The 10,146-nt window shown below is 43.8% G+C and overlaps 1 long non-coding RNA gene across 1 annotated transcript in view; it reads left to right on the plus strand.

Moving 5' to 3' along the window:
* The first annotated feature begins 5,520 nt into the window (after positions 1–5,520).
* The window catches only part of LOC138146245 (uncharacterized), a 22,400-nt gene continuing 17,774 nt past the window's right edge, over positions 5,521–10,146 (plus strand). Inside the window, exon 1 of the long non-coding RNA XR_011164434.1 lies at positions 5,521–5,579. This is a non-coding gene — a long non-coding RNA (uncharacterized lncRNA). The remainder of the gene's footprint in view (positions 5,580–10,146) is intronic.

A 10,146-nucleotide genomic window follows, 5' to 3' on the forward strand; every position in this document is an offset into this window, starting at 1 on the left:
TGAGGCTCAGGAGATGGAAAGTGACTTCCCCAAGGCCACATGGGCAACATGGCAGAACTGAGAATCAAACCTAGGGCCTCTGACTCCAAATCCAGCATCCTTCTCATGGCACCATCATCAAGCTGGGATTGAAACCCTCTTAGAACCAAACCCAGTGGTCTTTCAACAATACCACACTGTCTCTTTCTGTTGTTATGATTAAGTAAGGTGGGCTTCCTGGAGGAGGTGAGTTTCAAGTCAGATCTTGAAAGAGGGCCACCTTGAGTCATCCTTATCTACATTTTGCCACTGGACCCAGATGGCTCCAGAGGAGAAAGTGAGGCTGGTGTCTTTGTACCGTCCTGCCTCACTTAAATCCAACTCACTTGCAAGTCGTGGCATCACCTCCCTGATGTCCCTATCCTCTTTGAGAACGAAGGACAAACAACGACAACAATAACAGATCTTGAGATAAATTATGGACAAAGCGTGGTGGAGAGAATAGAGAAAAGTTATAAAATAGTGAAAGCTACAGGAGCAGTTTAGTGGAGTGGAGAGATCCCTGGCCTGGGAGTTAGGACACCTGGGTTCTCATATCAGCTCGACCACTAACTCTTCATAGGACTGTACAAACACTCGCTTCATTGGCCCTCTCAGTAGAATGAGAGGATTGGAACAGACAGCCCCTTCCGATTCTAAGCGCCCTCTAATCTCTGCCCTCTAATGCTGTCACCAAAGCAAGAACCGGTTCTGAATTCTTGAACTGAGCTTTATGTCACAAACAAATACCCAGCGCTATTTGCTGAGCTGCCTTTGACAGCTCCCTTCTCTCTCTCCTCCCTGCTATCACAGAGCACAGAAACCAGGGTTTATAATAAGACATGCCCTAATGAACGAATGAAACCCTGTACCTCCCATTCCAACTGTATCTGCTTCTCTGTTGTTTCAAACTCAATCCAATTTGACAAGCATTTATTGAGTGTTACTTATGGGCCCCATGCTGCTGGAGAGACAAAAGAAGTCTAAGACATGGGCACTTAAAATAATAATAACTATCTGTCTATCTATCACTCACAGAAGACAAGCAGCCTGGAACAATGGATAGAGGGCCAGCCTGGGAGTCAGAAAGACATTCCAGCTCTGACACTCTATGCACCAAGGCCCCTCATACCCCTGACACCCTTCCAGTTCTGACCTTCCATGTTCCATATGCTGACTCCTTCCAACACTTATATTCCATGTTCCAGAGTCTCTTCTATAGCCTAGGAATTCTTCCAACTCTAATATTCCATGTTGTAAGTCTCTTCCTCCTCTAACATCCAGGGTTCTAACATGCCCTGCCTCTGAAAGATACTGACTGTGTGACCCTGGACTAGTCACTTAACCTGTCACTACTCCCAAGTATCTCTAAGACTATAAGTTTACAGGCATTTGAACGATCTGCATTGGAGGAGAGAGTTTCCACATCAGGAGTTCCCTGCAGGGATGACATCACAGGTCTGGTCTCCCTCAAAAACACATGCTCCACAATGGATCACAGGCATCAGAGCAAGAGTCTCGGAGACCACTCCATTTGGATCCTATTTGGATCTTGGAGGATAGATGGTAAAAAATAGAAATATCCCCCTTTTAGAGATGAAACTGAATTCTGAGTGGTTATATGGCCTTTTCCATGATTACATCATTTGTCAATGATCTGAGCTGGGACCTCAACCAAAAACGGCCTTGAACATAGCAGAGATATTTGAATGGGGCTTTAAGGCTGGCAAAGCACTTCACATTGATGATCTTACCTTACTTGGATCCAGGCTTTCCCCTGACTTCCCTGCCATGTCCAAATGCTAGGCACCCCTGACCACACTGTTCCACCCCACCCCACCCCCCAAGCTCCAACACCAGTTCCCCTTTATTATGCTGACTTAAAAGATAAACTCCCTGAGGTCGACTGTCTTTTGCCTCTTTTTATATTCCAGGTTCTTAGCAGTGTCCCAGCACATAGTAGGTGCTTAATAAATGTTTAATGAATTAATTAATGCTGTTAGACTGTTTTGCTTGCTTGTAGGTGTATTGTGAGCACTTAGTAGAGTGACAAACAAAACGGTAAGCCGTTAATAAAACCTGTTATTTGATCTGAGCTTCAAGACAATCCTGTGAGATAGGCTGAGATCTGTGATTTCAATGTAACAGAAAGAGTGCTGAACTCAGAGGTCCTGAGTTCAAATCCCAGCACTACAATTTAGAACCTATAACCTTAGAAAATCCACAACCCTCTGGGCCTCAGTTTCTGCATAGGCAAGATAATGGAATTGGGCTAGATGATCATATAAAGTCCCTTTGATCTAAATCGACGATCCTATGAGCCATCTGGGGAGCTCCCACTGTGGAAACTCCCTGCACCAATGCAGACCTGCACTGACCTCTGAGAGGCTTCCTGGAAGGCCTGATTTGGGTTCCAGTCAGGGCTAAGCAACTTGCCCATAACCACCTACTTAAAGATGATAGCATTTATATAGTGCTTTAAGCTTCATAAAATGCTTATTATTTCATTTTATCTTCACAAAGTATTTAGCAATATTGCCCACATAACAACTCTGAGAGCTAGGTGCTATTATTATCCCTATTTCACAGACAAGGAAACTAAGGCAGGTAGGGTTAAGTGGCTTGCCCAGCATCAAACATGTAGTAAGTGTTTGAGGCCAGATTTGTACTCTGGATAATGTTAGGCTTGGAGTTGGGAAGACCTGTGTTCAAAGCTGTCTTACCAGCTATGTTCTTGAAACCTGGACCCCCAAAACACTAGCTCTACAAAGAACTCCGTGTCTCCCCCGTAAGAACCAGCTCAGCTAATTTAATTCATTTACAGAAGCATTTATTTTTCAAGTGCCTACTGTACACAAATAGCTCTGCCAAATGCCTGGGATACAAAAACAAAACAAAAAAGAAAAAACCAGTCTCAGTCCTCTAGGAACTAACATTCTACTGAAAGGACACATTTGTTCAAGCAAATAAACAAATACAAGATAATTTGTGCAGGGAGAGAAGACTAACAATGAAGGGGCATGGGGACAGGTTTTCCAAAGGGGGTGGCATGGTTGCTGAGCGAGGAGGCGCAGCTGAGATCCTAAGAGGCAGAGATGAGCAGAGAATTAACTCAGGAGAGGTTCATAAGAGGGGCACCAGGGGATGATCCTGGGGGGAGGGCCCACGAAACTCATGAATAGCTGTGCCAGAAAGTGTAGAAGAGCTGCAATCTACGTGGGTGGACGAACCATCCCCATTTGGGGGTTGGAGATCTCTTGAAATTTTGAAGTAACACTTATAGCGTTTATTTTGTTCTTTATGACATATGTTCGTTTACTACTCATAACCCTGCTCTGCTTGGCGCAGTGGGTCTCAGCACTGGCCTTGGAGTCAGGAAAATCTGTGTTCCAATCTTACTTCAGACACCGCTAGATAGATGAGTGATCCTGGGCTAGTCATTTAGCCTCTCTATCTGTAAAATGAAGGGATTAGTGTCAATGACTTCTAAAGTCCCCTCTCCTACTAAGTCTGTGATTCTCTGTCTTCACATGCATGAGGGGAAGAATCAGAAATGAGAGGAAAGGCATGGAATCTGTATTAGCTGTTGTGGTTCCCTGATCTAAGAAAAGCAGTCGGTGTCTACTGGTTTGTCCGTGCCCATTTCCCATGAGTGTGAGGCAAAGGCCTTACACTGCTGAAGTTCTTTCAGGGGAAGTTAGAAGGTGGAGCTTGCTTCACATGACTGGTTATAAAATGTGGCACAAGCCCACAGAACACACCAATGCAGCAAACTGTCTTGGAGTCAATGCTAGGTTTCAAATCAGTCACCATCTTCCAGTTCCCAAGGCCTTCTTCCTGATCCAAACTGTGTCCTTTTGCCAGTAAGTGGTTTATCTCACCTCCACTTGGAGTTCTACACTGATGGGGGCTTGTGACCTCCCAAAACAGCACATCCCACTTTGGGACAACTCCACTTGTTCATGTTTTTCCATGTCTCATGCTGTAATCTATTTCTCTGTAGCTTTCCCTCCATTGCCTTCTGGGGTGAAGTAAAACAAGTCTAATTTTTTTCTTCTACAAAACAGTTCATTTAAATTAAATACTTTTCTTTAAGATGGAGGTGCTGACCTTCTGTCACACAAATCTTCTCTTCTCCAGACTAAACATATCCAGTTCCTACAATAAAATCACCATCTCCAGTCCCCCTCCCATCCTAGATACACCAGTTTGTCAGCGTCCTTCCCAAAGTGTTCAGCACCACCTCTCAATTCATTTTTGGTCACCATGTTAGTTACACTGACTGAACTCACGGTCAGTCCGCTAAAACCCCAAGGTCCTCTCATAAAAGCTACCACCTAGCCCTGTCCTCCCTCCCCCATCTTGTCCTTGGGAAGTTGTTGTTTTAACACTTGGGAGATAGCTTGATGTAATGGTAGGAGTGCTGAATTTAGAGATATAGGACCTGAGTTCAAATTCTAGCCCTGCTATTTACTACCTATGTGACCTCGGATAAGTCACATCCCAAAGAACTGGACTAGATGCCCTCTAAGGGTTTTCCCAGCACTAACCCTGTGACCCTAACTTTGCATTTACCCTTATTAAATTTTGTCATCGTTTGACCCCCATTGCTCCAGCCTAGCCTTCTTACTTCCTGTCATTCAGTATGTTAACTGTTCCTCCTAGATACAGATCACTTGTAAATGTGACAAACATGCCAACTGTGCCTCTGTCCCAAGCACTGATTAAAATGGTGAAAAGCACAAGGCCAAAGACAGTTCCCAGAGGCATCCCTCCAGAGACTCCACACAGCATTCTCTCCTCTCCGTCTGACTGTTTCTGTGTCCCTCTCCCTCCCTCTCTGTGAGACTCACTTTCTGTTTCTCCCTCTTTCTCTGTGTCAATCTATTTCTGTGTCCTCTCTCTCTGTTTCTCTGTCTCTCTTTTTCTGTCTGTCTCTCACACACACACACACACACTCGCATGTACATATTTCTGTGTCCTCTCTCTGTCTCTCTGTTTCTCTGTCTCTCTTTTTCTGTCTTCCTCTGTGTCTGTCTCTCTCTCTCTTTCACACACACACACACACACACACACACACACTCGCATGTACATATTTCTGTGTCCTCTCTCCCTCCCTCTCTCTGTCTCTCTGTTTCTCTCTCTTTTTCTGTCTTCCTCTGTGTCTGTCTGTCTCTCTCTCTCTTTCACACACACACACACACACACACACACACTCGCATGTACATATACTCCTACCAGCCAAGACTGGACTAAGGTATACCTGTGAAGGTCAGTACCTTCCACACCAGCAGCCCTTTCCTCACATGGCCCCAGTTGATACCCAGGAGTCTGGTCTTCCCCCAGGAGGCTAAGGGTTAGCTGTTCACGAAGATGATTATGAGAAGCAGCCCAGACCAGGGTCCAGAAAAGTAAAAGCTTCTGCTGTCTGTCTCCTCTGCCTCAGGGCCTGAGTAGACTGACCAGGGCTAATAAGTGGGTCATCTCCCTGTGATAGTAATGGAATATAAAGATGCCCCTGTATTGGCTTGGTTTTCAAATTGATTGTGTTAAAACCCAGAGTTTGTTAATCCCACCTGTGGGATGGACTTGTTGATGTGAAAAGAGAGAAATGAACTGGGAGGAGCTGGTGACGTAGATTAGGAGAGACAAGAGAGAGGCAGGAGAACTTTTTGGAAGCAGCACCTCATGGAGGCAGAGAGAGACTGAGAGAATTGCTGGGGGCCACTTTGAATTGCCCTGGACTTTTGAGACCTGCCCCTGGAGCTGCCAAGGACTGAGGAGACATGGCTGTTTTGCTGGTACTTTGTCTGTCTGTTTTGATGTTGTTTTGCCAGATTTGTCCACTGGTGAAAGACAGTCCTGTTGTTGAAGAAGTTCTGGAACCTGGCTGTTGGTTAAGAGCTCCTGAGACTGTCCTGCAGACAGAGAGTGAATACTGTCCACTGGTGAAGGACAGTGCTGTTGTTGCAGAATTCTTGGAAACTTGCTGTTGGTTCCGAAGCCCTGAAGAAGGATTTTCTTGTTGTATGTTTACAGAAATCCTGGAAGAGGGTTTTGCTAATGTTTTCAGGGGTCCTAGGACTGTTCTGCAGACAGAGAATGAATTGATGAAGAGACTGGCCATGTATCTTGTGGCCTTGCTAAGCTTTGTCTCCCCAGGAACAAAGATTGCTGAGAACTTGGCTCCTGTCAAGATGAAGACCTCCATTTGGGTATTAAGTGCTGTGCTTAAACTTGTTGTAACCTGGGGTAGATTCAATTGTGATCCAGGGGTGGGGAACTTTTGACCTTTTTGTGTTCTATGATTGAACAAATGAATGTACTTTACTTATGATTGGAAACTAATCTCCATTTGAGAAGAGGGGCTTTGTGATGGACTAAATGAAGGTACAGCCTAGGGGTGGAGTAGTATTTAGAACAGGGATTTTGTAATTGATTGAATGAATGTAAGGTCCTGGGGTGGGGTAGTACTTAGAGATTATTTAATCACACTTAGTAAATGCTATATTTTGAATGATGTCATATTTTGATCTTCTCTGTTCTTAATTTGTCACTAAATAAAATGGAGAGCACCTATGCTGGTATTTTGAACCTTGGGAAGTTGCCTTTGCTTGGCATTACATTACACTCCCAAATCCCCAGACCACGTTAGCTCCATTGAGATGAAGGGCATTTCACCCTACCCTAGGCTTGGAAACACAGGCAGCTACTGCTATCCTGCATCAAAATAGATTTGAGAAGACTGTTAAAAGAAAAAAAAAGGCTGAATTTGGTTAACTTTCACACAGTTATGCCTTAAGTAAGAAGGAAAAAAATAGCCATGTTTGAAGCAGCATTGCTGTGCCTGAGAGGTCTTCTATCTCCCATCACATTGCTTAAACCTTTCAAAGTCATAGAATCCTTTTGGTTGAATGTTGGCTATTGTAGTTCCAGGACTGGGAAAAAAAACCACCCAATAGAGTCTATGGCCTTAGAGGTGGCCATTTCCCACAAGTGTGACGGCTGAAGCTAATTCAAAGAGGAAAAAAAACTGGAACACAAATCAAATGCCACCTCCTCTAGGAAGTCTCCCCTGATGTTGCACATTTGTGTGTCTTCCATGACCACATCATACACAATTGTGTATTAGAATTATCTGGATTTCTCTTACTTACTCTACTTACTTACAGTAGTAAGAGTCTCTCTTACTGCTGCTCCTGTAGCGTGGCCCCCTTGAGGACTGGGGCTGTGGGTAATTTGAGCTTAGTAGCCCCCCAGGTCCTTAGCACAGAGCTTTACAAAAAGTACTCAACAAGTGTGAAATTTGTATGGTTACAGGGGGCCCTGCCAGTCAGTCAGTCAGCAGGTATACATTGAGCATACATTGTGGGCTAAGCATTTAGCATCATACCATTGGGGGGGGGGGGGAAGCAGGAAGTCCCAGGCCTCATACTTAGGCTCTCCTAAGCAGGATACCCTTTTAAATTAAATCTGCTTTATTAAAATGTTTCCACTTTCTTAAGCCTAGACAATCAACCAAACAATAAAGCAAGCTCCATTTGTAACTTTGCCACTTTCTTAAGCATAAATGCTCACAAGGGAAATTTAACAATCAGCTCCCTATACACTCCTGCCTATAGAATACAATATAAGATCCTCTGTTTGATACTTAAAATTGGTTTCAATTTATCTCTCAAGGCTAATCATACATTATTCCCCTTCACCAACTCAACTAGTTCCTGGCAAATAGGTCTACTTGCTGCTCCCCAACATTCCCATCTCCCGCCTCTAAGCCTTTAGCCAGCCCCATGCCTGGAATGCACACCCTCTTGGCTCTCAAAACTCCTCGCTCCTTTCCTGATTCCTTCGTATTGGCTTTGCAAATATCTTGTATTTACTGCTCTGTATCCTGACCACCTTTTCACTATAGAATATTAACAACTTGAGTCCAGAGACTGTTTTCAGGTTTTTTTGTCTATTCCTGGTGACAAGACAGTGTCTGGCACAAAGTAAGTAGTAGGTGCCTAAAAATGCTTGTTGAATTCAATTGAATTGAGGAAAGAAAAAGACAAGAGGAAAAAAGATCTGATGCCCTGGAATTAAAGGGCCAAATTTCAGCAATGGCAGCATAAATTTATACAGGCTTTACAGTTTCTAAGAACTTTCACGACTATCCTTAAATGTTGCAGGTAAGTGGTGCAGTGGTTACAGCATAGAAGGAGTTAGGAAGACCCGAGTTCAAATTCAGCCAGACACACTAGCTGTGTGACCCTGGGCAAGTCACTTAACCCTGCTTGACTCAGTTTCTTCCTCTGTAAAATGAGGCTAAATAATAGCACCAATTATTTCCCAGGGTGATTGTGAGGATCAGATAAGATAATATTTATAAAGCACTTAGCACAGTGCCTGGAACATAGTAAAAGTACTATAAAAGTGATACTAGGTGTCACAGTGGAGAGAGAGAATTTGGAGTTTGAATCCTGCCTCAGACACTTACTACTGTGGGGTCCTGGACAAGTCACTGAAACCTGCTCAGTGCTTCAATGTCCTCATCTGTAAAGTGAGTATAATAATAGCACTCCCCCCCCAGCATTGTTGTGAGGCTCAAATGAGTTATTCTATGTAAAATGCTTTGCAAATCACAAACTTCTATATAAATGCTAACTATTATTAGTCCCAAACTGGATGTGAAAGAAAGAAGACAAAGTCTCCAGGTCCAGGTCTAGCTCTGTTGTAACTTTGGGCAAATCACTTCTCTCCTACTCTAGCCCTCAGAAGTACAAAGAACCAAGAAAACAATAAATATAATGACTACAACAGTATCAATGGGAAAAAAATTACCAAAAAAAAAGAAACCACAATGTCCTGCTTCTGACAGTTGTGGCTGTGTGACCTTGGACAGCTCACTTGGCCTCCCTGGGCCTCAGTTTCCCAGCTGTACAATAAGGAGCTTGGACCATATGGCCTCTAACTTACCTTCCAACTCTGAATCCATCATTCTATGAACTCAGAGTAGTTGTTATCATCAAACTTGGCCCCAAAGAAGAAAGGAAAAAATGCATCTCCTTCCTTTCCTTGTAGAAATGGGGGATTCAAGGTGTGAAACACTGTACACACTGTCAGACTCAGTTGACTGGTTTTGCTGAACTTTTTTTATTCTTTTTTTGGGGGTGGGATATATTTGGAAACAAAAGATTCCATTAAGTTTTTTTAAAGAAAAATGTCCCCCAGAAAGGGAAAATAGCAGTTTGCTGCATTTTTTTTTTAATCCTGATGTAGGGAGAGTATAACTAGTTGGCTGTGAGGTAGGCGAGAGCAGGGATGAGGGGTTCCCTGGTTGAGTATCCAAAGACTTCAAACTAACAACAATAATAGCAGCTAGCATTTCTATAGTGCCTCCTACAGGCCAGGCACTGTGCTAAGAACTTCATAAACATTCTCCCATTTGAGCCTTATGACACCCCCAGAAGGCAGCTCAGCTCAGCTCCAAGGACAGGCTACTCAGCCCATCTGTTCTAAAGGTTAAGGTCGTGTTCATAGCAAGCTAATTGTCTATTTCACACACTCATTCACCCGTCTGCACTTAACATAAGAGATGCTGGGGTTTTGTGGGTATTATTTTCAGGCTTAAGACTCTTAAAATGGTAGCTATGGCACTTAGGAGACAGCACATTAGCACTACTAGGCACTTGGAGGAGTGAAAAAATTAAACTTCTTCTCCCTTCCTTCGAATGTTCAGTCCCTTTCCATGTCATCTTCCACTGCTGTTTTCTCAATTTTCTCTCAAGCATACTTGAAGATGAAGCAATGGACCTATATCTTACAGGAGGCTCATTAGCATTCATGTTTGCACAAGAAAACCAAAGGTAGAAAGTGTGCAGAACTCAAGGAGGCTGGGATGGATTAAAGGAAAACAAGATCATTGGGAAGGCAAATGGGTGTCACAGAATCAGAGCATTGTAGAGCATGGTGGAATGGGAAAGGAAGCACATCGGACTTAGCTCTGGGAGTTCTGGGCTCAAGCCAGTGGCTCTGCCACTTTCTTGTTATATGACACTGGGCAAGTCACTCTATATGTCTGAACCACAGGAGGGAGGGTGGGAGGGACGAAAGAGGGAGGGAGGGAGGAAGGAAGGAAGGAAGGAA

This window comes from Petaurus breviceps, unplaced genomic scaffold (assembly GCF_028583685.1).
Source record: "Petaurus breviceps papuanus isolate PSGF00001 unplaced genomic scaffold, PetGlider_PUasm1.0 90760, whole genome shotgun sequence".
Taxonomy (NCBI): domain Eukaryota; kingdom Metazoa; phylum Chordata; class Mammalia; order Diprotodontia; family Petauridae; genus Petaurus; species Petaurus breviceps.